Here is a 27,005-nt window from a genome sequence, read left to right as displayed (position 1 = left end):
CTAAGGCAATCGCTCAAACTAAGGCAACCGCTCAAACTAAGGCAGACTCACAAACTAAGGCAACCCGTCAAACTGAGGCAGCCCATCAGAATAAGGCAGCTGCTCAAACTAAGGCAACCCCTCAAACTGAGGCAGCCCCTCAAAATAAGGCAGCCGCTCAAACTAAGGCAACCCCTCAAACTGAGGCAGTCCTTAAAATAAGGCAACCGCTCAAACGAAGGCAACCCCTCAAACTAAGGCAACCCCTCAAACTAAGGCAGCCCCTCAAACTGAGTCAACCGCTCAAACTAAGGCAACCCCTCAAACTAAGGCAGACTCTCAAACTAAGGTAACCGCTCAAACTAAGGCAGACTCTCAAACTGAGGCAACCGCTCAAACTGAGGCAGACTCTCAAATTAAGGCAACCGCTCAAACTGAGGCAGACTCTCAAACTCAGGCAACACCTCAAACTAAGGCAGACTCTCAAACTAAGGCAAGCGCTCAAACTAAGGCAACCTCTCAAACGAAGGCAGACTCTCAAACTAAGGCAACCGCTCAAACTAAGGCAGACTCTCAAAGTAAGGCAACCGCTCGAACTAAGGCAACCCCTCAATCTAAGGCAACAGCTCAATCTGAGGCAGAATCTCAAACTAAGGCAGCTGCTCAAATTATGGCAACCGTTCAAACTAAGGCAACCCCTCAAACTAAGGCAACCTCTCAAACTAAGGCAACCCCTCAAACTAAGTCAACAACTCAAACTAAAGCAACCCCTCAAACTAAGGCAACCCCTCAAACTAAGGCAACCTCTCAAACTAAGGCAACCTCTCAAACTAAGGCAACCCCTCAAACGAAGGCAGCCCATCAAACTGAGTCAACCGCTCAAACTAAGGCAACCCCTCAAACTAAGGCAACCTCTCAAACTAAGGCAACCCCTCAAACTAAGTCAACAACTCAAACTAAAGCAACCCCTCAAACTAAGGCAACCCCTCAAACTAACGCAACCTCTCAAACTAAGGCAACCCCTCAAACAAAGGCCACCCCTCAAACTAAGGCAGCCCCTCAAACTGAGTCAACCGCTCAAACTAAGGCAACCCCTCCTCAAACTAAGGCAGACTCTCAAACTAAGGTAACCGCTCAAACTAAGGCAGACTCTCAAACTGAGGAAACCGCTCAAACTCAGGCAGACTCTCAAACTAAGGCAACAGCTCAAACTGAGGCAGACTCTCAAACTCAGGCAACACCTCAAACTATGGCAACCGCTCAAACAAAGGCAACCTCTCAAACTAAGGCAGCCCCTCAAAAAAAGGCAACTCCTCAAACTAAGGCAACCCCTCAAACAAAGGCATCCGCTCAAACGAAGGCAACCCCTCAAACTAAGGCAACCCCTCAAACAAAGGCATCCGCTCAAACGAAGGCAACCGCTCAAACTAAGGCAACCCCTCAAACTAAGGCAGACTCTCAAACTAAGGCAAGAGCTCAAACTAAGGCTGACTCTCAAACTAAGGCAACCCCTCAAACGAAGGCAGCCCCTAAAACTAAGGCAACCGCTCAAACTAAGGCAGACTCTCAAACTAAGGCAACAGCTCAAACTAAGGCAGACTCTCAAAAAAAGGCTACCGCTCAAACTAAGGCAACCGCGCAAATTAAGGCAACCCCTCTAACTAAGGCAACCCCTCAAACTAAGGCAACCTCTCAAATTAAGGCAACACCTCAAACTAAGTCAACCCCTCAAACTAAGGCAGACCCTCAAACTAAGGCAACCGATCAAACTAAGGCAACCTCTCAAACTAAGGCAACCCCTCAAACTAAGGCTACCTCTCAAAGTAAGGCAACCTCTCAAACTAAGGCAACCCCTCAAACTAAAGCAACCCCTCAAACTAAGGCAACCGCTCAAACTAAGGCAGCCGCTCAAACTAAGGCAAACTCTCAAACTAAGGCAACCCCTCAAATTAAGGCTACCTCTCAAACTAAGGCTACCTCTCAAACTAAGGCAACCCCTCAAACGAAGGCAGCCGCTCAAACTAAGGAGACCCCTCAAACTAAGGCAACCTCTCAAACTAAGCCAACCCCTCAAACGAAGTCAGCCGCTCAAACTAAGGCAACCCCTCAAAAAAAGGCAACCCCTCAAACGAAGGCAACACCTCAAACAAAGGCATCCGCTCAAACGAAGGCAACAGCTCAAACTGAGGCAACCCCTCAATCTAAGTCAACCGCTCAAACTAAGGCAATCCCTCAATCAAAGGCAACCCCTCAAACTAAGGCAGCCCCTCAAACTAAGGCAAACCCTCAAACTAAGGCAGACTCTCAAAATAATACAACCGCTGAAACTAAGGCTGACTCTCAAACTGAGGCAACCCCTCAAACTAAGGCAGTCCCAAAAACTAAGGCAGACTCTCAAACTGAGGCAATCCCTCAAACTAAGGCAGACTCTCAAAATAAGGCAACTGCTCAAACTAAGGCAATCGCTCAAACTAAGGCAACCGCTCAAACTAAGGCAGACTCACAAACTAAGGCAACCCGTCAAACTGAGGCAGCCCCTCAGAATAAGGCAGCTGCTCAAACTAAGGCAACCCCTCAAACTGAGGCAGCCCCTCAAAATAAGGCAGCCGCTCAAACTAAGGCAACCCCTCAAACTGAGGCAGTCCCTCAAAATAAGGCAACCGCTCAAACGAAGGCAACCCCTCAAACTAAGACAACCCCTCAAACTAAGGCAGCCCCTCAAACTGAGTCAACCGCTCAAACTAAGGTAACCCTTCAAACTAAGGCAGACTCTCAAACTAAGGTAACCGCTCAAACTAAGGCAGACTCTCAAACTGATCAACCGCTCAAACTGAGGCAGACTCTCAAATTAAGGCAACCGCTCAAACTGAGGCAGACTCTCAAACTCAGGCAACACCTCAAACTAAGGCAGACTCTCAAACTAAGGCAAGCGCTCAAACTAAGGCAACCTCTCAAACTAAGGCAGACTCTCAAACTGAGGCAACCGCTCAAACTAAGGCAGACTCTCAAACTAAGGCAACCGCTCAAACTGAGGCAACCCCTCAATCTAAGGCAACAGCTCAATCTGAGGCAGACTCTCAAACTAAGGCAGCTGCTCAAATTATGGCAACCATTCAAACTAAGGCAACCCCTCAAACTAAGGCAACCTCTCAAACTAAGGCAACCCCTCAAACTAAGTCAACAACTCAAACTAAAGCAACCCCTCAAACTAAGGCAACCCCTCAAACTAAGGCAACCTCTCAAACTAAGGCAACCTCTCAAACTAAGGCAACCGCGCAAATTAAGGCAACCCCTCTAACTAAGGCAGACTCTCAAACTAAGGCAAGAGCTCAAACTAAGGCTGACTCTCAAACTAAGGCAACCCCTCAAACTAAGGCAGCCCCTAAAACTAAGGCAACCGCTCAAACTAAGGCAGACTCTCAAACTAAGGCAACAGATCAAACTAAGGCAGACTCACAAACTAAGGCAGCCCCTCAAAATAAGGCAACCGCTCAAACTAAGGCAGACTCTCAAAAAAAGGCAACCGCTCAAACTAAGACAACCGCTCAAATTAAGGCAACCCCTCTAACTAAGGCAACCCCTCAAACTAAGGCAACCGCTCAAACTAAGTCAACACCTCAAACTAAGGCAGCCCCTCAAACTAAGGCAACCGATCAAACTAAGGAAACCTCTCAAACTAAGGCAACCCCTCAAACAAAGGCTACCTCTCAAAGTGAGGCAACCTCTCAAACTAAGGCAACCCCTCAAACTAAAGCAACCCCTCAAACTAAGGCAACCGCTCAAACTAAGGCAGCCGCTCAAACTAAGGCAACCTCTCAAACTAAGGCAACCCCTCAAACTAAGGCTACCTCTCAAACTAAGGCAACCTCTCAAACTAAGGCAACCCCTCAAACGAAGGCAGCCGCTCAAACTAAGGCGACCCCTCAAACTAAGGCAACCTCTCAAACTAAGGCAACCCCTCAAACGAAGTCAGCCGCTCAAACTAAGGCAACCCCTCAAAAAAAGGCAATCCCTCAATCTAAGGCAACACCTCAAACAAAGGCATCCGCTCAAACGAAGGCAACAGCTCAAACTAAGGCAACCCCTCAATCTAAGTCAACCGCTCAAACTAAGGCAATCCCTCAATCAAAGGCAACCCCTCAAACTAAGGCAGCCCCTCAAACTAAGGCAACCCCTCAAACTAAGGCAGACTCTCAAAATAAGGCAACCGCTAAAACTAAGGCTGACTCTCAAACTAAGGCAACCCCTCAAACTAAGGCAACTCCTCAAACAAAGGCATCCGCTCAAACGAAGGCAACAGCTCATACTAAGGCAGCCCCTCAATCTAAGTCAACCGCTCAAACTAAGGCAATCCCTCAATCAAAGGCAACCCCTCAAACTAAGGCAGCCCCTCAAACTAAGGCATCCCCTCAAGCTAAGGCAGACTCTCAAAATAAGGCAACCGCTAAAACTAAGGCTGACTCTCAAACTAAGGCAACCCCTCAAACTAAGGCAGACTCTCAAAATAAGGCAACCGCTCAAACTAAGGCAATCGCTCAAACTAAGGCAATCGCTCAAACTAAGGCAACCCGTCAAACTGAGGCAGTCCCGCAAAATAAGGCAACCGCTCAAACTAAGGCAACCCCTCAAACTAAGGCAACCCCTCAAACTAAGGCAGCCCCTCAAACTGAGTCAACCGCTCAAACTAAGGCAACCCCTCAAACTAAGGCAGACTCTCAAACCAAGGTAACCGCTCAAACTAAGGCAGACTCTCAAACTGAGGCAACCGCTCAAACTCAGGCAGACTCTCAAACTAAGGCAACCGCTCAAACTGAGGCAGACTCTCAAACTCAGGCAACACCTCAAACTAAGGCAGACTCTCAAACTAAGGCAAGCGCTCAAACTAAGGCAACCCCTCAAACTAAGGCAAACCCTCAAACTAAGGCAGACTCACAAAATAAGGCAACCGCTGAAACTAAGGCTAACTCTCAAACTGAGGCAACCCCTCAAACTAAGGCAGTCCCAAAAACTAAGGCAGACTCTCAAACTAAGGCAATCCCTCAAACTAAGGCAGACTCTCAAAATAAGGCAACCGCTCAAACTAAGGCAATCGCTCAAACTAAGGCAACCGCTCAAACTAAGGCAGACTCACAAACTAAGGCAACCCGTCAAACTGAGGCAGCCCCTCAGAATAAGGCAGCTGCTCAAACTAAGGCAACCCCTCAAACTGAGGCAGCCCCTCAAAATAAGGCAGCCGCTCAAACTAAGGCAACCCCTCAAACTGAGGCAGTCCCTCAAAATAAGGCAACCGCTCAAACGAAGGCAACCCCTCAAACTAAGGCAACCCCTCAAACTAAGGCAGCCCCTCAAACTGAGTCAACCGCTCAAACTAAGGCAACCCCTCAAACTAAGGCAGACTCTCAAACTAAGGTAACCGCTCAAACTAAGGCAGACTCTCAAACTGAGGCAACCGCTCAAACTGAGGCAGACTCTCAAATTAAGGCAACCGCTCAAACTGAGGCAGACTCTCAAACTCAGGCAACACCTCAAACTAAGGCAGACTCTCAAACTAAGGCAAGCGCTCAAACTAAGGCAACCTCTCAAACTAAGGCAGACTCTCAAATTAAGGCAACCGCTCAAACTAAGGCAGACTCTCAAAGTAAGGCAACCGCTCAAACTAAGGCAACCCCTCAATCTAAGGCAACAGCTCAATCTGAGGCAGAATCTCAAACTAAGGCAGCTGCTCAAATTATGGCAACCGTTCAAACTAAGGCAACCCCTCAAACTAAGGCAACCTCTCAAACTAAGGCAACCCCTCAAACTAAGTCAACAACTCAAACTAAAGCAACCCCTCAAACTAAGGCAACCCCTCAAACTAAGGCAACCTCTCAAACTAAGGCAACCTCTCAAACTAAGGCAACCCCTCAAACGAAGGCAGCCCATCAAACTGAGTCAACCGCTCAAACTAAGGCAACCCCTCAAACTAAGGCAACCTCTCAAACTAAGGCAACCCCTCAAACTAAGTCAACAACTCAAACTAAAGCAACCCCTCAAACTAAGGCAACCCCTCAAACTTAGGCAACTTCTCAAACTAAGGCAACCCCTCAAACTAAGGCCACCCCTCAAACTAAGGCAGCCCCTCAAACTGAGTCAACCGCTCAAACTAAGGCAACCCCTCAAACTAAGGCAGACTCTCAAACTAAGGTAACCGCTCAAACTAAGGCAGACTCTCAAACTGAGGCAACCGCTCAAACTCAGGCAGACTCTCAAACTAAGGCAACAGCTCAAACTGAGGCAGACTCTCAAACTCAGGCAACACCTCAAACTATGGCAACCGCTCAAACAAAGGCAAACTCTCAAACTAAGGCAGCCCCTCAAAAAAAGGCAACCCCTCAAACTAAGGCAACCCCTCAAACAAAGGCATCCGCTCAAACGAAGGCAACCGCTCATACTAAGGCAATCCCTCAATCAAAGGCAACCGCTCAAACTAAGGCAGCCCCTCAAACTAAGGCAACCCCTCAAACTAAGGCAGACTCTCAAACTAAGGCAAGAGCTCAAACTAAGGCTGACTCTCAAACTAAGGCAACCCCTCAAACTAAGGCAACCCCTAAAACTAAGGCAACCGCTCAAACTAAGGCAGACTCTCAAACTAAGGCAACAGCTCAAACTAAGGCAGACTCTCAAAAAAAGGCAACCGCTCAAACTAAGGCAACCGCGCAAATTAAGGCAACCCCTCTAACTAAGGCAACCCCTCAAACTAAGGCAACCGCTCAAATTAAGGCAACACCTCAAACTAAGTCAACCCCTCAAACTAAGGCAGACCCTCAAACTAAGGCAACCGATCAAACTAAGGCAACCTCTCAAACTAAGGCAACCCCTCAAACTAAGGCTACCTCTCAAAGTAAGGCAACCTCTCAAACTAAGGCAACCGCTCAAACTAAAGCAACCCCTCAAACTAAGGCAACCGATCAAACTAAGGCAGCCGCTCAAACTAAGGCAAACTCTCAAACTAAGGCAACCCCTCAAACTAAGGCTACCTCTCAAACTAAGGCAACCTCTCAAACTAAGGCAACCCCTCAAACGAAGGCAGCCGCTCAAACTAAGGAGACCCCTCAAACTAAGGCAACCTCTCAAACTAAGCCAACCCCTCAAACGAAGTCAGCCGCTCAAACTAAGGCAGCCCCTCAAACTAAGGCAACCCCTCAAACGAAGGCAACACCTCAAACAAAGGCATCCGCTCAAACGAAGGCAACAGCTCAAACTGAGGCAACCCCTCAATCTAAGTCAACCGCTCAAACTAAGGCAATCCCTCAATCAAAGGCAACCCCTCAAACTAAGGCAGCCCCTCAAACTAAGGCAACCCCTCAAACTAAGGCAGAAGCTCAAAATAAGGCAACCGCTAAAACTAAGGCTGACTCTCAAACTAAGGCAACCCCTCAAACTAAGGCAACACCTCAAACAAAGGCATCCGCTCAAACGAAGGCAACAGCTCAAACTAAGGCAACCCCTCAATCTAAGTCAACCGCTCAAACTAAGGCAATCCCTCAATCAAAGGCAACCCCTCAAACAAAGGCAGCCCCTCAAACTAAGGCAAACCCTCAAACTAAGGCAGACTCTCAAAATAATACAACCGCTGAAACTAAGGCTGACTCTCAAACTGAGGCAACCCCTCAAACTAAGGCAGTCCCAAAAACTAAGGCAGACTCTCAAACTGAGGCAATCCCTCAAACTAAGGCAGACTCTCAAAATAAGGCAACCACTCAAACTAAGGCAATCGCTCAAACTAAGGCAACCGCTCAAACTAAGGCAGACTCACAAACTAAGGCAACCCGGCAAACTGAGGCAGCCCCTCAGAATAAGGCAGCTGCTCAAACTAAGGCAACCCCTCAAACTGAGGCAGCCCCTCAAAATAAGGCAGCCGCTCAAACTAAGGCAACCCCTCAAACTGAGGCAGTCCCTCAAAATAAGGCAACCGCTCAAACGAAGGCAACCCCTCAAACTAAGGCAACCCCTCAAACTAAGGCAGCCCCTAAAACTAAGGCAACCGCTCAAACTAAGGCAGACTCTCAAACTAAGGCAACAGATCAAACTAAGGCAGACTCACAAACTAAGGCAGCCCCTCAAAATAAGGCAACCGCTCAAACTAAGGCAGACTCTCAAAAAAAGGCAACCGCTCAAACTAAGACAACCGCTCAAATTAAGGCAACACCTCTAACTAAGGCAACCCCTCAAACTAAGGCAACCGCTCAAACTAAGTCAACACCTCAAACTAAGGCAGCCCCTCAAACTAAGGCAACCGATCAAACTAAGGAAACCTCTCAAACTAAGGCAACCCCTCAAACAAAGGCTACCTCTCAAAGTGAGGCAACCTCTCAAACTAAGGCAACCCCTCAAACTAAAGCAACCCCTCAAACTAAGGCAACCGCTCAAACTAAGGCAGCCGCTCAAACTAAGGCAACCTCTCAAACTAAGGCAACCCCTCAAACTAAGGCTACCTCTCAAACTAAGGCAACCTCTCAAACTAAGGCAACCCCTCAAACGAAGGCAGCCGCTCAAACTAAGGCGACCCCTCAAACTAAGGCAACCTCTCAAACTAAGGCAACCCCTCAAACGAAGTCAGCCGCTCAAACTAAGGCAACCCCTCAAAAAAAGGCAACCCCTCAATCTAAGGCAACACCTCAAACAAAGGCATCCGCTCAAACGAAGGCAACAGCTCAAACTAAGGCAACCCCTCAATCTAAGTCAACCGCTCAAACTAAGGCAACCCCTCAAACTAAGGCAGCCCCTCAAACTAAGGCAACCCCTCAAACTAAGGCAGACTCTCAAAATAAGGCAACCGCTAAAACTAAGGCTGACTCTCAAACTAAGGCAACCCCTCAAACTAAGGCAACTCCTCAAACAAAGGCATCCGCTCAAACGAAGGCAACAGCTCATACTAAGGCAGCCCCTCAATCTAAGTCAACCGCTCAAACTAAGGCAATCCCTCAATCAAAGGCAACCCCTCAAACTAAGGCAGCCCCTCAAACTAAGGCATCCCCTCAAGCTAAGGCAGACTCTCAAAATAAGGCAACCGCTGAAACTAAGGCTGACTCCCAAACTAAGGCAACCCCTCAAACTAAGGCAGACTCTCAAAATAAGGCAACCGCTCAAACTAAGGCAATCGCTCAAACTAAGGCAATCGCTCAAACTAAGGCAACCCGTCAAACTGAGGCAGTCCCGCAAAATAAGGCAACCGCTCAAACTAAGGCAACCCCTCAAACTAAGGCAACCCCTCAAACTAAGGCAGCCCCTCAAACTGAGTCAACCGCTCAAACTAAGGCAACCCCTCAAACTAAGGCAGACTCTCAAACCAAGGTAACCGCTCAAACTAAGGCAGACTCTCAAACTGAGGCAACCGCTCAAACTCAGGCAGACTCTCAAACTAAGGCAACCGCTCAAACTGAGGCAGACTCTCAAACTCAGGCAACACCTCAAACTAAGGCAGACTCTCAAACTAAGGCAAGCGCTCAAACTAAGGCAACCCCTCAAACTAAGGCAAACCCTCAAACTAAGGCAGACTCACAAAATAAGGCAACCGCTGAAACTAAGGCTAACTCTCAAACTGAGGCAACCCCTCAAACTATGGCAGTCCCAAAAACTAAGGCAGACTCTCAAACTAAGGCAATCCCTCAAACTAAGGCAGACTCTCAAAATAAGGCAACCGCTCAAACTAAGGCAATCGCTCAAACTAAGGCAACCGCTCAAACTAAGGCAGACTCACAAACTAAGGCAACCCGTCAAACTGAGGCAGCCCCTCAGAATAAGGCAGCTGCTCAAACTAAGGCAACCCCTCAAACTGAGGCAGCCCCTCAAAATAAGGCAGCCGCTCAAACTAAGGCAACCCCTCAAACTGAGGCAGTCCCTCAAAATAAGGCAACCGCTCAAACGAAGGCAACCCCTCAAACTAAGGCAACCCCTCAAACTAAGGCAGCCCCTCAAACTGAGTCAACCGCTCAAACTAAGGCAACCCCTCAAACTAAGGCAGACTCTCAAACTAAGGTAACCGCTCAAACTAAGGCAGACTCTCAAACTGAGGCAACCGCTCAAACTGAGGCAGACTCTCAAATTAAGGCAACCGCTCAAACTGAGGCAGACTCTCAAACTCAGGCAACACCTCAAACTAAGGCAGACTCTCAAACTAAGGCAAGCGCTCAAACTAAGGCAACCTCTCAAACTAAGGCAGACTCTCAAATTAAGGCAACCGCTCAAACTAAGGCAGACTCTCAAAGTAAGGCAACCGCTCAAACTAAGGCAACCCCTCAATCTAAGGCAACAGCTCAATCTGAGGCAGAATCTCAAACTAAGGCAGCTGCTCAAATTATGGCAACCGTTCAAACTAAGGCAACCCCTCAAACTAAGGCAACCTCTCAAACTAAGGCAACCCCTCAAACTAAGTCAACAACTCAAACTAAAGCAACCCCTCAAACTAAGGCAACCCCTCAAACTAAGGCAACCTCTCAAACTAAGGCAACCTCTCAAACTAAGGCAACCCCTCAAACGAAGGCAGCCCATCAAACTGAGTCAACCGCTCAAACTAAGGCAACCCCTCAAACTAAGGCAACCTCTCAAACTAAGGCAACCCCTCAAACTAAGTCAACAACTCAAACTAAAGCAACCCCTCAAACTAAGGCAACCCCTCAAACTTAGGCAACTTCTCAAACTAAGGCAACCCCTCAAACTAAGGCCACCCCTCAAACTAAGGCAGCCCCTCAAACTGAGTCAACCGCTCAAACTAAGGCAACCCCTCAAACTAAGGCAGACTCTCAAACTAAGGTAACCGCTCAAACTAAGGCAGACTCTCAAACTGAGGCAACCGCTCAAACTCAGGCAGACTCTCAAACTAAGGCAACAGCTCAAACTGAGGCAGACTCTCAAACTCAGGCAACACCTCAAACTATGGCAACCGCTCAAACAAAGGCAAACTCTCAAACTAAGGCAGCCCCTCAAAAAAAGGCAACCCCTCAAACTAAGGCAACCCCTCAAACAAAGGCATCCGCTCAAACGAAGGCAACCGCTCATACTAAGGCAATCCCTCAATCAAAGGCAACCGCTCAAACTAAGGCAGCCCCTCAAACTAAGGCAACCCCTCAAACTAAGGCAGACTCTCAAACTAAGGCAAGAGCTCAAACTAAGGCTGACTCTCAAACTAAGGCAACCCCTCAAACTAAGGCAACCCCTAAAACTAAGGCAACCGCTCAAACTAAGGCAGACTCTCAAACTAAGGCAACAGCTCAAACTAAGGCAGACTCTCAAAAAAAGGCAACCGCTCAAACTAAGGCAACCGCGCAAATTAAGGCAACCCCTCTAACTAAGGCAACCCCTCAAACTAAGGCAACCGCTCAAATTAAGGCAACACCTCAAACTAAGTCAACCCCTCAAACTAAGGCAGACCCTCAAACTAAGGCAACCGATCAAACTAAGGCAACCTCTCAAACTAAGGCAACCCCTCAAACTAAGGCTACCTCTCAAAGTAAGGCAACCTCTCAAACTAAGGCAACCCCTCAAACTAAAGCAACCCCTCAAACTAAGGCAACCGCTCAAACTAAGGCAGCCGCTCAAACTAAGGCAAACTCTCAAACTAAGGCAACCCCTCAAACTAAGGCTACCTCTCAAACTAAGGCAACCTCTCAAACTAAGGCAACCCCTCAAACGAAGGCAGCCGCTCAAACTAAGGAGACCCCTCAAACTAAGGCAACCTCTCAAACTAAGCCAACCCCTCAAACGAAGTCAGCCGCTCAAACTAAGGCAGCCCCTCAAACTAAGGCAACCCCTCAAACGAAGGCAACACCTCAAACAAAGGCATCCGCTCAAACGAAGGCAACAGCTCAAACTGAGGCAACCCCTCAATCTAAGTCAACCGCTCAAACTAAGGCAATCCCTCAATCAAAGGCAACCCCTCAAACTAAGGCAGCCCCTCAAACTAAGGCAACCCCTCAAACTAAGGCAGAAGCTCAAAATAAGGCAACCGCTAAAACTAAGGCTGACTCTCAAACTAAGGCAACCCCTCAAACTAAGGCAACACCTCAAACAAAGGCATCCGCTCAAACGAAGGCAACAGCTCAAACTAAGGCAACCCCTCAATCTAAGTCAACCGCTCAAACTAAGGCAATCCCTCAATCAAAGGCAACCCCTCAAACAAAGGCAGCCCCTCAAACTAAGGCAAACCCTCAAACTAAGGCAGACTCTCAAAATAATACAACCGCTGAAACTAAGGCTGACTCTCAAACTGAGGCAACCCCTCAAACTAAGGCAGTCCCAAAAACTAAGGCAGACTCTCAAACTGAGGCAATCCCTCAAACTAAGGCAGACTCTCAAAATAAGGCAACCACTCAAACTAAGGCAATCGCTCAAACTAAGGCAACCGCTCAAACTAAGGCAGACTCACAAACTAAGGCAACCCGTCAAACTGAGGCAGCCCCTCAGAATAAGGCAGCTGCTCAAACTAAGGCAACCCCTCAAACTGAGGCAGCCCCTCAAAATAAGGCAGCCGCTCAAACTAAGGCAACCCCTCAAACTGAGGCAGTCCCTCAAAATAAGGCAACCGCTCAAACGAAGGCAACCCCTCAAACTAAGGCAACCCCTCAAACTAAGGCAGCCCCTCAAACTGAGTCAACCGCTCAAACTAAGGCAACCCTTCAAACTAAGGCAGACTCTCAAACTAAGGTAACCGCTCAAACTAAGGCAGACTCTCAAACTGATCAACCGCTCAAACTGAGGCAGACTCTCAAATTAAGGCAACCGCTCAAACTGAGGCAGACTCTCAAACTCAGGCAACACCTCAAACTAAGGCAGACTCTCAAACTAAGGCAAGCGCTCAAACTAAGGCAACCTCTCAAACTAAGGCAGACTCTCAAACTAAGGCAACCGCTCAAACTAAGGCAGACTCTCAAACTAAGGCAACCGCTCAAACTAAGGCAGACCCTCAATCTAAGGCAACAGCTCAATCTGAGGCAGACTCTCAAACTAAGGCAGCTGCTCAAATTATGGCAACCGTTCAAACTAAGGCAACCCCTCAAACTAAGGCAACCTCTCAAACTAAAGCAACCCCTCAAACTAAGGCAACCCCTCAAACTAAGGCAACCTCTCAAACTAAGGCAACCTCTCAAACTAAGGCAACCGCGCAAATTAAGGCAACCCCTCTAACTAAGGCAGACTCTCAAACTAAGGCAAGAGCTCAAACTAAGGCTGACTCTCAAACTAAGGCAACCCCTCAAACTAAGGCAGCCCCTAAAACTAAGGCAACCGCTCAAACTAAGGCAGACTCTCAAACTAAGGCAACAGCTCAAACTAAGGCAGACTCACAAACTAAGGCAGCCCCTCAAAATAAGGCAACCGCTCAAACTAAGGCAGACTCTCAAAAAAAGGCAACCGCTCAAACTAAGACAACCGCTCAAATTAAGGCAACCCCTCTAACTAAGGCAAACCCTCAAACTAAGGCAACCGCTCAAACTAAGTCAACACCTCAAACTAAGGCAGCCCCTCAAACAAAGGCTACCTCTCAAAGTGAGGCAACCTCTCAAACTAAGGCAACCCCTCAAACTAAAGCAACCCCTCAAACTAAGGCAACCGCTCAAACTAAGGCAGCCGCTCAAACTAAGGCAACCTCTCAAACTAAGGCAACCCCTCAAACTAAGGCTACCTCTCAAACTAAGGCAACCTCTCAAACTAAGGCAACCCCTCAAACGAAGGCAGCCGCTCAAACTAAGGCGACCCCTCAAACTAAGGCAACCTCTCAAACTAAGGCAACCCCTCAAACGAAGTCAGCCGCTCAAACTAAGGCAACCCCTCAAAAAAAGGCAACCCCTCAAACTAAGGCAACACCTCAAACAAAGGCATCCGCTCAAACGAAGGCAACAGCTCAAACTAAGGCAACCCCTCAATCTAAGTCAACCGCTCAAACTAAGGCAATCCCTCAATCAAAGGCAACCCCTCAAACTAAGGCAGCCCCTCAAACTAAGGCAACCCCTCAAACTAAGGCAGACTCTCAAAATAAGGCAACCGCTAAATCTAAGGCTGACTCTCAAACTAAGGCAACCCCTCAAACTAAGGCAACTCCTCAAACAAAGGCATCCGCTCAAACGAAGGCAACAGCTCATACTAAGGCAGCCCCTCAATCTAAGTCAACCGCTCAAACAAAGGCAATCCCTCAATCAAAGGCAACCCCTCAAACTAAGGCAGCCCCTCAAACTAAGGCATCCCCTCAAGCTAAGGCAGACTCTCAAAATAAGGCAACCGCTGAAACTAAGGCTGACTCTCAAACTAAGGCAACCCCTCAAACTAAGGCAGACTCTCAAAATAAGGCAACCGCTCAAACTAAGGCAATCGCTCAAACTAAGGCAATCGCTCAAACTAAGGCAACCCGTCAAACTGTGGCAGTCCCGCAAAATAAGGCAACCGCTCAAACTAAGGCAACCCCTCAAACTAAGGCAACCCCTCAAACTAAGGCAGCCCCTCAAACTGAGTCAACCGCTCAAACTAAGGCAACCCCTCAAACGAAGGCAGACTCTCAAACCAAGGTAACCGCTCAAACTAAGGCAGACTCTCAAACTGAGGCAACCGCTCAAACTCAGGCAGACTCTCAAACTAAGGCAACCGCTCAAACTGAGGCAGACTCTCAAACTCAGGCAACACCTCAATCTAAGGCAACAGCTCAATCTGAGGCAGACTCTCAAACTAAGGCAGCTGCTCAAATTATGGCAACCGTTCAAACTAAGGCAACCCCTCAAACTAAGCCAACCGCTCAAACTAAGGCAACCCCTCAAACTAAGTCAACATCTCAAACTAAAGCAACCGCTCAAACTAAGGCAACCTCTCAAACTAAGGCAACCTCTCAAACTAAGGCAACCCTTAAAACTAAGGCAGCCGCTCAAACTAAGGCAACCCCTCAAACTAAGGCAACCCCTCAAACTAAGGCAACCTCTCAAACTGAGGCAACCCCTCAAACGAAGGCAGCCGCTGAAACGAAGGCAACCCCTCAAACTAAGGCAGCCTCTCAAACTAAGGCAACCCTTAAAACTAAGGCAGCCGCTCAAACTAAGGCAACCCCTCAAACTAAGGCAACCCCTCAAACTAAGGCAGCCGCTCAAACTAAGGCAACACCGCAAACTAAGACAGCCGCTAAAACTAAGGCAACACCTCAAACTAAGGCAATCTTTCAAACTAAGGCAATCCCGCAAACCAAGGCAACACCTCAAACTAAGGCAACACCTCAAACTAAGGCAACTGCTCAAACAAAGGCAACCTCTCAAACTAAGGCAGCCCCTCAAAAAAAGGCAACCCCTCAAACTAAGGCAACCCCTCAAACAAAGGCATCCGCTCAAACGAAGGCAACCGCTCAAACTAAGGTAATCCCTGAATCAAAGGCAACCGCTCAAACTAAGGCAGCCCCTCAAACTAAGGCAACCCCTCAAACTCAGGCAGATTCTCAAACTAAGGCAAGAGCTCAAACTAAGGCTGACTCTCAAACTAAGGCAGCCCCTAAAACTAAGGCAACCGCTCAAACTAAGGCAGACTCTCAAACTAAGGCAACCCCTCAAACTAAGGCAGACTCTCAAAAAAAGGCAACCGCTCAAACTAAGGCAACCGCGCAAATTAAGGCAACCCCTCTAACTAAGGCAACCCCTCAAACTAGGCAGCCGCTCAAACTAAGGCAAACTCTCAAACTAAGGCAACCTCTCAAACTAAGGCAACCCCTCAAACTAAAGCAACCCCTCAAACTGAGGCAACCGCTCAAACTAAGGCAGCCGCTCAAACTAAGGCAAAGTCTCAAACTAAGGCAACCCCTCAAACTAAGGCTACCTCTCAAACTAAGGCAACCTCTCAAACTAAGGAGACCCCTCAAACTAAGGCAACCTCTCAAACTAAGCCAACCCCTCAAACGAAGTCAGCCGCTCAAACTAAGGCAACCCCTCAAAAAAAGGCAACCCCTCAAACGAAGGCAACACCTCAAACTAAGGCAACCTCTCAAACTAAGGCAGCCCCTCAAAAAAAGGCAACCCCTCAAACTAAGGCAACCCCTCAAACAAAGGCATCCGCTCAAACGAAGGCAACCGCTCAAACTAAGGCAATCCCTCAATCAAAGGCAACCGCTCAAACTAAGGCAGCCCCTCAAACTAAGGCAACCCCTCAAACTAAGGCAGACTCTCAAACGAAGGCAAGAGCTCAAACTAAGGCTGACTCTCAAACTAAGGCAACCACTCAAACTAAGGCAGCCCCTAAAACTAAGGCAACCGCTCAAACTAAGGCAGACTCTCAAACTAAGGCAACAGCTCAAACTAAGGCAGACTCTCAAAAAAAGGCAACAGCTCAAACTAAGGCAACCGCGCAAATTAAGGCAACCCCTCTAACTAAGGCAACACCTCAAACTAAGGCAACCGCTCAAATTAAGGCAACACCTCAAACTAAGTCAACCCCTCAAACTAAGGCAGACCCTCAAACTAAGGCAACCAATCAAACTAAGGCAACCTCTCAAACTAAGGCAACCCCTCAAACTAAGGCTACCTCTCAAAGTAAGGCAACCTCTCAAACTAAGGCAACCCCTCAAACTAAAGCAACCCCTCAAACTAAGGCAACCGCTCAAACTAAGGCAGCCGCTCAAACTAAGGCAAACTCTCAAACTAAGGCAACCCCTCAAACTAAGGCTACCTCTCAAACTAAGGCAACCTCTCAAACTAAGGCAACCCCTCAAACGAAGGCAGCCGCTCAAACTAAGGAGACCCCTCAAACTAAGTCAACCTCTCAAACTAAGCCAACCCCTCAAACGAAGTCAGCCGCTCAAACTAAGGCAACCCCTCAAAAAAAGGCAACCCCTCAAACGAAGGCAACACCTCAAACAAAGGCATCCGCTCAAACGAAGGCAACAGCTCAAACTGAGGCAACCCCTCAATCTAAGTCAACCGCTCAAACTAAGGCAATCCCTCAATCAATGGCAACCCCTCAAACTAAGGCAGCCCCTCAAACTAAGGCAACCCCTCAAACTAAGGCAGAAGCTCAAAATAAGGCAACCGCTAAAACTAAGGCTGACTCTCAAACTAAGGCAACCCCTCAAACTAAGGCAACACCTCAAACAAAGGCATCCGCTCAAACGAAGGCTACAGCTCAAACTAAGGCAACCCCTCAATCTAAGTCAACCGCTCAAACTAAGGCAATCCCTCAATCAAAGGCAACCCCTCAAACTAAGGCAGCCCCCCAAACTAAGGCAAACCCTCAAACTAAGGCAGACTCTCAAAATAATACAACCGCTGAAACTAAGGCTGACTCTCAAACTGAGGCAACCCCTCAAACTAAGGCAGTCCCAAAAACTAAGGCAGACTCTCAAACTGAGGCAATCCCTCAAACTAAGGCAGACTCTCAAACTAAGGCAACCTCTCAAACAAAGGCAACCTCTCAAACTAAGGCAGCCCCTCAAAAAAAGGCAACCCCTCAAACTAAGGCAACCCCTCAAACAAAGGCAACCGCTCAAACTAAGGCAGCCCCTCAAACTAAGGCAACCCCTCAAACTCAGGTAGACTCTCAAACTAAGGCAAGAGCTCAAACTAAGGCTGACTCTCAAACTAAGGCAGCCCCTCAAACTAAGGCAACCGCTCACACTAAGGCAGACTCTCAAACTAAGGCAACCCCTCAAACTAAGGCAGACTCTCAAAAAAAGGCAACCGCTCAAACTAAGGCAACCGCGCAAATTAAGGCAACCCCTCTAACTAAGGCAACCCCTCAAACTAAGGCAACCGCTCAAATTAAGGCAACACCTCAAACTAAGTCAACCCCTCAAACTAAGGCAGACCCTCAAACTAAGGCAACCGATCAAACTAAGGCAACCTCTCAAACTAAGGCAACCCCTCAAACTAAGGCTACCTCTCAAAGTAAGGCAACCTCTCAAACTAAGGCAACCCCTCAAACTAAAGCAACCCCTCAAACTAAGGCAACCGCTCAAACTAGGCAGCCGCTCAAACTAAGGCAAACTCTCAAACTAAGGCAACCCCTCAAACTAAGGCTACCTCTCAAACTAAGGCAACCTCTCAAACTAAGGCAACCCCTCAAACTAAAGCAACCCCTCAAACTGAGGCAACCGCTCAAACTAAGGCAGCCGCTCAAACTAAGGCAAACTCTCAAACTAAGGCAACCCCTCAAACTAAGGCTACCTCTCAAACTAAGGCAACCTCTCAAACTAAGGAGACCCCTCAAACTAAGGCAACCTCTCAAACTAAGCCAACCCCTCAAACGAAGTCAGCCGCTCAAAGTAAGGCAACCCCTCCAAAAAAGGCAACCCCTCAAACGAAGGCAACACCTCAAACAAAGGCATCCGCTCAAACAAAGGCAACAGCTCAAACTAAGGCAACCCCTCAATCTAAGTCAACCGCTCAAACTAAGGCAATCCCTCAATCAAAGGCAACCCCTCAAACTAAGGCAGCCCCTCAAACTAAGGCAACCCCTCAAACTAAGGCAGAAGCTCAAAATAAGGCAACCGCTAAAACTAAGGCTGACTCTCAAACTAAGGCAACCCCTCAAACTAAGGCAACACTTCAAACAAAGGCATCCGCTCAAACGAAGGCAACAGCTCAAACTAAGGCAACCCCTCAATCTAAGTCAACCGCTCAAACTAAGGCAATCCCTCAATCAAAGGCAACCCCTCAAACTAAGGCAGCCCCTCAAACTAAGGCAAACTCTCAAAATAAGGCAACCGCTCAAACTAAGGCAATCGCTCAAACTAAGGCAACCGCTCAAACTAAGGCAGACTCACAAACTAAGGCAACCCGTCAAACTGAGGCAGCCCCTCAGAATAAGGCAGCTGCTCAAACTAAGGCAACCCCTCAAACTGAGGCAGCCCCTCAAAATAAGGCAGCCGCTCAAACTAAGGCAACCCCTCAAACTGAGGCAGTCCCTCAAAATAAGGCAACCGCTCAAACGAAGGCAACCCCTCAAACAAAGGCAACCCCTCAAACTAAGGCAGCCCCTCAAACTGAGTCAACCGCTCAAACTAAGGCAACCCCTCAAACTAAGGCAGACTCTCAAACTGAGGCAACCGCTCAAACTGAGGCAGACTCTCAAATTAAGGCAACCGCTCAAACTGAGGCAGACTCTCAAACTCAGGCAACACCTCAAACTAAGGCAGACTCTAAAACTAAGGCAAGCGCTCAAACTAAGGCAACCTCTCAAACTAAGGCAGACTCTCAAACTAAGGCAACCGCTCAAACTAAGGCAGACTCTCAAACTAAGGCAACCGCTCAAACTAAGGCAACCCCTCAATCTAAGGCAACAGCTCAATCTGAGGCAGAATCTCAAACTAAGGCAGCTGCTCAAATTATGGCAACCGTTCAAACTAAGGCAACCCCTCAAACTAAGGCAACCTCTCAAACTAAGGCAACCCCTCAAACTAAGTCAACAACTCAAACTAAAGCAACCCCTCAAACTAAGGCAACCCCTCAAACTAAGGCAACCTCTCAAACTAAGGCAACCTCTCAAACTAAGGCAACCCCTCAAACGAAGGCAGCCCATCAAACTGAGTCAACCGCTCAAACTAAGGCAACCCCTCAAACTAAGGCAACCTCTCAAACTAAGGCAACCCCTCAAACTAAGTCAACAACTCAAACTAAAGCAACCCCTCAAACTAAGGCAACCCCTCAAACTAAGGCAACCTCTCAAACTAAGGCAACCCCTCAAACTAAGGCCACCCCTCAAACTAAGGCAGCCCCTCAAACTGAGTCAACCGCTCAAACTAAGGCAACCCCTCAAACTAAGGCAGACTCTCAAACTAAGGTAACCGCTCAAACTAAGGCAGACTCTCAAACTGAGGCAACCGCTCAAACTCAGGCAAACTCTCAAACTAAGGCAACAGCTCAAACTGAGGCAGACTCTCAAACTCAGGCAACACCTCAAACTATGGCAGACTCTCAAACTAAGGCAAGCGCTCAAACTAAGGCAACCCCTCAAACTAAGGCAGCCTCTCAAACTGAGGCAACCCCTCAAACGAAGGCAGCCGCTCAAACTAAGGCAACCCCTCAAACTAAGGCAACCCCTCAAACTAAGGCAGCCGCTCAAACTAAGGCAACACCTCAAACTAAGACAGCCGCTAAAACTAAGGCAACACCTCAAACTAAGGCAATCTTTCAAACTAAGGCAACCCCTCAAACCAAGGCAACACCTCAAACTAAGGCAACACCTCAAACTAAGGCAACCGCTCAAACAAAGGCAACCTCTCAAACTAAGGCAGCCCCTCAAAAAAAGGCAACCCCTCAAACTAAGGCAACCGCTCAAACAAAGGCATCCGCTCAAACGAAGGCAACCGCTCAAACTAAGGCAATCCCTCAATCAAAGGCAACCGCTCAAACTAAGGCAGCCCCTCAAACTAAGGCAACCCCTCAAACTAAGGCAGACTCTCAAACTAAGGCAAGAGCTCAAACTAAGGCTGACTCTCAAACTAAGGCAACCCCTCAAACTAAGGCAGCCCCTAAAACTAAGGCAACCGCTCAAACTAAGGCAGACTCTCAAACTAAGGCAACAGCTCAAACTAAGGCAGACTCTCAAAAAAAGGCAACCGCTCAAACTAAGGCAACCGCGCAAATTAAGGCAACCCCTCAAACTAAGGCAGACCCTCAAACTGAGGCACCCGATCAAACTAAGGCAACCTCTCAAACGAAGGCAACCCCTCAAACTAAGGCTACCTCTCAAAGTAAGGCAACCTCTCAAACTAAGGCAACCCCTCAAACTAAAGCAACCCCTCAAACTAAGGCAACCGCTCAAACTAAGGCAGCCGCTCAAACTAAGGCAAACTCTCAAACTAAGGCAACCCCTCAAACTAAGGCTACCTCTCAAACTAAGGCAACCTCTCAAACTAAGGCAACCCCTCAAAGGAAGGCAGCCGCTCAAACTAAGGAGACCCCTCAAACTAAGGCAACCTCTCAAACTAAGCCAACCCCTCAAACGAAGTCAGCCGCTCCAACTAAGGCAACCCCTCAAAAAAAGGCAACCCCTCAAACGAAGGCAACACCTCAAACAAAGGCATCCGCTCAAACGAAGGCAACAGCTCAAACTAAGGCAACCCCTCAATCTAAGTCAACCGCTCAAACTAAGGCAATCCCTCAATCAAAGGCAACCCCTCAAACTAAGGCAGCCCCTCAAACTAAGGCAACCCCTCAAACTAAGGCAGAAGCTCAAAATAAGGCAACCGCTAAAACTAAGGCTGACTCTCAAACTAAGGCAACCCCTCAAACTAAGGCAACACTTCAAACAAAGGCATCCGCTCAAACGAAGGCAACAGCTCAAACTAAGGCAACCCCTCAATCTAAGTCAACCGCTCAAACTAAGGCAATCCCTCAATCAAAGGCAACCCCTCAAACTAAGGCAGCCCCTCAAACTAAGGCAAACTCTCAAAATAAGGCAACCGCTCAAACTAAGGCAATCGCTCAAACTAAGGCAACCGCTCAAACTAAGGCAGACTCACAAACTAAGGCAACCCGTCAAACTGAGGCAGCCCCTCAGAATAAGGCAGCTGCTCAAACTAAGGCAACCCCTCAAACTGAGGCAGCCCCTCAAAATAAGGCAGCCGCTCAAACTAAGGCAACCCCTCAAACTGAGGCAGTCCCTCAAAATAAGGCAACCGCTCAAACGAAGGCAACCCCTCAAACAAAGGCAACCCCTCAAACTAAGGCAGCCCCTCAAACTGAGTCAACCGCTCAAACTAAGGCAACCCCTCAAACTAAGGCAGACTCTCAAACTGAGGCAACCGCTCAAACTGAGGCAGACTCTCAAATTAAGGCAACCGCTCAAACTGAGGCAGACTCTCAAACTCAGGCAACACCTCAAACTAAGGCAGACTCTAAAACTAAGGCAAGCGCTCAAACTAAGGCAACCTCTCAAACTAAGGCAGACTCTCAAACTAAGGCAACCGCTCAAACTAAGGCAGACTCTCAAACTAAGGCAACCGCTCAAACTAAGGCAACCCCTCAATCTAAGGCAACAGCTCAATCTGAGGCAGAATCTCAAACTAAGGCAGCTGCTCAAATTATGGCAACCGTTCAAACTAAGGCAACCCCTCAAACTAAGGCAACCTCTCAAACTAAGGCAACCCCTCAAACTAAGTCAACAACTCAAACTAAAGCAACCCCTCAAACTAAGGCAACCCCTCAAACTAAGGCAACCTCTCAAACTAAGGCAACCTCTCAAACTAAGGCAACCCCTCAAACGAAGGCAGCCCATCAAACTGAGTCAACCGCTCAAACTAAGGCAACCCCTCAAACTAAGGCAACCTCTCAAACTAAGGCAACCCCTCAAACTAAGTCAACAACTCAAACTAAAGCAACCCCTCAAACTAAGGCAACCCCTCAAACTAAGGCAACCTCTCAAACTAAGGCAACCCCTCAAACTAAGGCCACCCCTCAAACTAAGGCAGCCCCTCAAACTGAGTCAACCGCTCAAACTAAGGCAACCCCTCAAACTAAGGCAGACTCTCAAACTAAGGTAACCGCTCAAACTAAGGCAGACTCTCAAACTGAGGCAACCGCTCAAACTCAGGCAAACTCTCAAACTAAGGCAACAGCTCAAACTGAGGCAGACTCTCAAACTCAGGCAACACCTCAAACTATGGCAGACTCTCAAACTAAGGCAAGCGCTCAAACTAAGGCAACCCCTCAAACTAAGGCAGCCTCTCAAACTGAGGCAACCCCTCAAACGAAGGCAGCCGCTCAAACTAAGGCAACCCCTCAAACTAAGGCAACCCCTCAAACTAAGGCAGCCGCTCAAACTAAGGCAACACCTCAAACTAAGACAGCCGCTAAAACTAAGGCAACACCTCAAACTAAGGCAATCTTTCAAACTAAGGCAACCCCTCAAACCAAGGCAACACCTCAAACTAAGGCAACACCTCAAACTAAGGCAACCGCTCAAACAAAGGCAACCTCTCAAACTAAGGCAGCCCCTCAAAAAAAGGCAACCCCTCAAACTAAGGCAACCGCTCAAACAAAGGCATCCGCTCAAACGAAGGCAACCGCTCAAACTAAGGCAATCCCTCAATCAAAGGCAACCGCTCAAACTAAGGCAGCCCCTCAAACTAAGGCAACCCCTCAAACTAAGGCAGACTCTCAAACTAAGGCAAGAGCTCAAACTAAGGCTGACTCTCAAACTAAGGCAACCCCTCAAACTAAGGCAGCCCCTAAAACTAAGGCAACCGCTCAAACTAAGGCAGACTCTCAAACTAAGGCAACAGCTCAAACTAAGGCAGACTCTCAAAAAAAGGCAACCGCTCAAACTAAGGCAACCGCGCAAATTAAGGCAACCCCTCAAACTAAGGCAGACCCTCAAACTGAGGCACCCGATCAAACTAAGGCAACCTCTCAAACGAAGGCAACCCCTCAAACTAAGGCTACCTCTCAAAGTAAGGCAACCTCTCAAACTAAGGCAACCCCTCAAACTAAAGCAACCCCTCAAACTAAGGCAACCGCTCAAACTAAGGCAGCCGCTCAAACTAAGGCAAACTCTCAAACTAAGGCAACCCCTCAAACTAAGGCTACCTCTCAAACTAAGGCAACCTCTCAAACTAAGGCAACCCCTCAAAGGAAGGCAGCCGCTCAAACTAAGGAGACCCCTCAAACTAAGGCAACCTCTCAAACTAAGCCAACCCCTCAAACGAAGTCAGCCGCTCCAACTAAGGCAACCCCTCAAAAAAAGGCAACCCCTCAAACGAAGGCAACACCTCAAACAAAGGCATCCGCTCAAACGAAGGCAACAGCTCAAACTGAGGCAACCCCTCAATCTAAGTCAATCGCTCAAACTAAGGCAATCCCTCAATCAAAGGCAACCCCTCAAACTAAGGCAGCCCCTCAAACTAAGGCAACCCCTCAAACTAAGGCAGAAGCTCAAAATAAGGCAACCGCTAAAACTAAGGCTGACTCTCAAACTAAGGCAACCCCTCAAAGTAAGGCAACACCTCAAACAAAGGCATCCGCTCAAACGAAGGCAACAGCTCAAACTAAGGCAACCCCTCAATCTAAGTCAACTGCTCAAACTAAGTCAATCCCTCAATCAAAGGCAACCCCTCAAACTAAGGCAGCCCCTCAAACTAAGGCAAACCCTCAAACTAAGTCAGACTCTCAAAATAATACAACGGCTGAAACTAAGGCTGACTCTCAAACTGAGGCAACCCCTCAAACTAAGGCAGTCCCAAAAACTCAGGCAGACTCTCAAACTGAGGCAATCCCTCAAACTAAGGCAGACTCTCAAAATAAGGCAACCGCTCAAACTAAGGCAATCGCTCAAACTAAGGCAACCGCTCAAACTAAGGCAGACTCACAAACTAAGGCAACCTGTCAAACTGAGGCAGCCCCTCAAAATAAGGCAACCGCTCAAACCAAGGCAACCCCTCAAACTAAGGCAACCCTTCAAACTAAGGCAGACTCTCAAACTAAGGTAACCACTCAAACTAAGGCAGACTCTCAAACTGATCAACCGCTCAAACTGAGGCAGACTCTCAAATTAAGGCAACCGCTCAAACTGAGGCAGACTCTCAAACTCAGGCAACACCTCAAACTAAGGCAGACTCTCAAACTAAGGCAAGCGCTCAAACTAAGGCAACCTTTCAAACTAAGGCAGACTCTCAAACTAAGGCAACCGCTCAAACTAAGCCAGACTCTCAAACTAAGGCAACCGCTCAAACTAAGGCAACCCCTCAATCTAAGGCAACAGCTCAATCTGAGGCAGACTCTCAAACTAAGGCAGCTGCTCAAATTATGGCAACCGTTCAAACTAAGGCAACCCCTCAAACTAAGGCAACCTCTCAAACTAAGGCAACCCCTCAAACTAAGTCAACAACTCAAACTAAAGCAACCCCTCAAACTAAGGCAACCCCTCAAACTAAGGCAACCTCTCAAACTAAGGCAACCTCTCAAACTAAGGCAACCCCTCAAACGAAGGCAGCCGATCAAACGAAGGCAACCCCTCAAACTAAGGCAACCTCTCAACTAAGGCAACCCCTCAATCTAAGGCAACCCCACAAACTAATGCAGACTCTCAAAATAAGGCAACCGCTCAAACTGAGACAGACTCTCAAACTAAGTCAACCCCTCAAACTAAGGCAACAACTCAAACTAAAGCAACCCCTCAAACTAAGGCAGCCGCTCAAACGAAGGCAACCTCTCAAACTAAGGCAACCCCTCAAACTAAGGCAACCTCTCAAACTAAGGCAACCTCTCAAACTGAGGCAACCCCTCAAACGAAGTCAGCCGCTCACACTAAGGCAACCCCTCAAACTAAGGCAACCTCTCAAACTAAGGCAACCCCTCAAACGAAGGCAGCCGCTCAAACTAAGGCAACCCCTCAAACTAAGGCAACCCCTCAAACTAAGGCAGCTGCTCAATCTAAGGCAACACCTCAAACTAAGACAGCCGCTAAAACTAAGGCAATACCCCTCAAACTAAGGCAAAAGCTCAAACTAAGGCAACCCCTCAAACTAAGGCAACCGCCCATACAAAGGCAACCCCTCAAACTAAGGCAACCACTCAAATTAAGGCAACACCTCAAACTAAGTCAACCCCTCAAACTAAGGCAACCGCTCAAACTAAGGCAACCGATCAAACTAAGGCAACCTCTCAAACTAAGGCAACCCCTCAAACTAAGGCTACCTCTCAAAGTAAGGCAACCTCTCAAACTAAGGCAACCCCTCAAACTAAAGCAACCCCTCAAACTAAGGCAACCGCTCAAACTAAGGCAGCCGCCCAAACTAAGGCAAACTCTCAAACTAAGGCAACCCCTCAAACTAAGGCTACCTCTCAAACTAAGGCAACCTCTCAAACTAAGGCAACCCCTCAAACGAAGGCAGCCGCTCAAACTAAGGAGACCCCTCAAACTAAGGCAACCTCTCAAACTAAGCCAACCCCTCAAACGAAGTCAGCCGCTCAAACTAAGGCAACCCCTCAAAAAAAGGCAACCCCTCAAACGAAGGCAACACCTCAAACAAAGGAATCCGCTCAAACGAAGGCAACAGCTCAAACTGAGGCAACCCCTCAATCTAAGTCAACCGCTCAAACTAAGGAAATCCCTCAATCAAAGGCAACCCCTCAAACTAAGGCAGCCCCTCAAACTAAGGCAACCCCTCAAACTAAGGCAGAAGCTCAAAATAAGGCAACCGCTAAAACTAAGGCTGACTCTCAAACTAAGGCAACCCCTCAAAGTAAGGCAACACCTCAAACAAAGGCATCCGCTCAAACGAAGGCAACAGCTCAAACTAAGGCAACCCCTCAATCTAAGTCAACCGCTCAAACTAAGGCAATCCCTCAATCAAAGGCAACCCCTCAAACTAAGGCAGCCCCTCAAACTAAGGCAAACCCTCAAACTAAGGCAGACTCTCAAAATAATACAAGCGCTGAAAATAAGGCTGACTCTCAAACTGAGGCAACCCCTCAAACTAAGGCAGTCCCAAAAACTAAGGCAGACTCTCAAACTGAGGCAATCCCTCAAACTAAGGCAGACTCTCAAAATAAGGCAACCGCTCAAACTAAGGCAATCGCTCAAACTAAGGCAACCGCTCAAACTAAGGCAGACTCACAAACTAAGGCAACCCGTCAAACTGAGGCAGCCCCTCAGAATAAGGCAGCTGCTCAAACTAAGGCAACCCCTCAAACTGAGGCAGCCCCTCAAAATAAGGCAGCCGCTCAAACTAAGGCAACCCCTCAAACTGAGGCAGTCCCTCAAAATAAGGCAACCGCTCAAACGAAGGCAACCCCTCAAACAAAGGCAACCCCTCAAACTAAGGCAGCCCCTCAAACTGAGTCAACCGCTCAAACTAAGGCAACCCCTCAAACTAAGGCAGACTCTCAAACTGAGGCAACCGCTCAAACTGAGGCAGACTCTCAAATTAAGGCAACCGCTCAAACTGAGGCAGACTCTCAAACTCAGGCAACACCTCAAACTAAGGCAAACTCTAAAACTAAGGCAAGCGCTCAAACTAAGGCAACCTCTCAAACTAAGGCAGACTCTCAAACTAAGGCAACCGCTCAAACTAAGGCAGACTCTCAAACTAAGGC

This window comes from Heterodontus francisci, chromosome 19, assembly GCF_036365525.1.
Source record: "Heterodontus francisci isolate sHetFra1 chromosome 19, sHetFra1.hap1, whole genome shotgun sequence".
NCBI lineage: Eukaryota > Metazoa > Chordata > Chondrichthyes > Heterodontiformes > Heterodontidae > Heterodontus > Heterodontus francisci.
The sequence above is the reverse complement of the archived record's forward strand: the minus strand, read 5'-3'. Positions refer to the sequence as shown.